Below are 2140 nucleotides of genomic sequence, written 5' to 3'. Positions count from 1 at the left end.
ACTCTATTTAATTTTAAAAAATTATAAACACAAATTCACAATTTTAGATACCAACCCTTTTTATGGTACAATGTCAGCTAGCCATGTAAAGTAGAACTTAACACACATATGGAAAAATCAAATTCTCAAATTCTATAGATGGTGTCTCGCACTATCTCCAGCGGAAACTGGAAGTGCTAGTGTTCGAAAAAAAAATCCCTTAACAAAAACAAAACACCTCTAATCCAACTCGGCACCATTCTTCGAAATTACCTAGGGATGGGTTTTTGTCGTTACAACAACAACAAAACCAACAACCTCAAATACAAAAGATCGCATACATTTTTATTGCAATTCTTAATACAATATTTAATTTTTAAAAGTGAATGTCTTAGAATACCGGGATTCAAAATTTCCGCGTCAAATAACGAAGTTATGTCGTATTTGTCAATTAAAGCAATGTATACAGTAAGGAAGGACGGATCCAGAGTCGAATTTTGGGGGGAAGTTTATAATTTTGTACTTGCAAGTCAAGATATTTTTCTTCGCGGTGTATCACTTTTGATGGAAATAATGAATAACTTTTAACTTTTGGGGGGCGCTAAGGCGGAGCGGGGAACTCTTCGTAGTTCCCCTCTATCGTGGATCCTGATAGTAAATGAATGCTCACTAACATATTCACGTTTAAATGGCTGTGATTATGTACATACGTATTTAATTTTGAGTACTTCTGGGGAAAGCTGAAATTTCCTTATTATAACAACTAAAAACTGGGTAAAGAAATAAAGAGAATGAAAACTCATAAATTAAAATAACTTGGCTGAATAAAATAAATTATAAATAAAAGATATTGATTAACAATGTTCAACACCCTTGCATTTTTTCTTTTGTTTATATTGTTGCATAACTCACATTACTGCTTGAAAATATAATGAAACTTTTGATTAGCAGTTAGTATTTTATATTAAAATTTCATACACCCTAAATTGTTATACATTACAATTGCAACAAAAGAAGACGTTCGTTTTTATTAATTTTTGGTGATCTTAAAACCCGAAAAATTAATTCTGATCACATCGTCGAAATATATTTACCTGAAATTGGTAATTAACTGTGAATTTCAAACTTCAAATATGTATCAAATTATTGGTTCTTTTTTTGTCTATTCTAAGCTACAATTATGAATTTGACTGTATTCCAACAATAGGAATGTTTAATTTTTCGATTGAGCACTGTTCTTGCTTTTCCGGTGTTTCTGTGTCATGGCTGTGATTGAACTTACCTATTTTTTCAGAAACTTCTACATAATTTATTGGGTCAAACACTTAGGGATAGTTTCGACATTCATTAAAATTGGCAAGTAATATTAGTGTCTAGCTATACGAATTGCATATGTAATTGCGTAACTGTATGATCATGCAGGCTTCAACTTCTGTTGTTCAGACAATAAATAATCGCCGCTTAACGGTCTTAAGTTAAGGGTGTGAAATATTCGAAAAAAAAGTTTTTTTTTTTGTTTCATCATCGGATAGTGTATACTAATATAAAAAAACATTCTCTCAAATTGAAACTGAAATTATTACGGTCACAACAGCATTTCTTGTAGAAACGGAACAGAGTGGGGAACGTAGCAACCAATCTATAAACGCGTTGTTCTCAAACTGGTGTTTTTCGAAACGTTTTCCACTCTCAAGGGAAGAGTCTAGCTCCAATTATGAGAGAACGTGTTTTCGTTATCGCGCTTTTTTCGAAATCTTCGTATCTTTTTCTACGAAAAAGAATGGAAAAATGGGCTAAATTCGATATCTTTTGTTCGAACTGCCACCATTTCATCAAATTTCAAAACAATTTTTTTATTAGATTAAAGTTGCGGCCGCAATCTTGGACATCGTACAGGACTTTGTTTTACGTGTAATTTCAATAATTTATTTAACTATTATGCACCCAATAAATAAACATAAAAACAATAATTTTGTATTCGTCATGATTCGACCGATTACTTAATTTCAACAATAAAAACAAAAATCGCGAATATCAGTGATTTTTCGGAGGGTCACACTGAGATGATCTCTTGATGAAAGATAACATTCTTAATACAAATTTGTTTATAATTGCTTATTAACAAAAAGAACATACATATATGAGATATAATAATATACTG

The 2140-nt window shown here is 31.3% G+C and overlaps 1 protein-coding gene across 1 annotated transcript in view; it reads right to left on the bottom strand.

Annotated features, from left to right (window-relative positions):
* Window positions 1-69: 69 nt before the first annotated feature.
* The window catches only part of LOC108974644, a gene marked incomplete in the record, with an annotated part of 117797 nt that continues 115726 nt past the window's right edge, over window positions 70-2140 (bottom strand). The window contains 1 exon segment of the mRNA XM_018942610.1: window positions 70-2140.

Source organism: Bactrocera latifrons, unplaced genomic scaffold, assembly GCF_001853355.1.
Source record: "Bactrocera latifrons isolate USDA-ARS-PBARC rearing strain unplaced genomic scaffold, ASM185335v1 scaffold_571, whole genome shotgun sequence".
Lineage (NCBI taxonomy): Eukaryota > Metazoa > Arthropoda > Insecta > Diptera > Tephritidae > Bactrocera > Bactrocera latifrons.
This window is presented reverse-complemented; position numbering and strand designations above follow the sequence as displayed.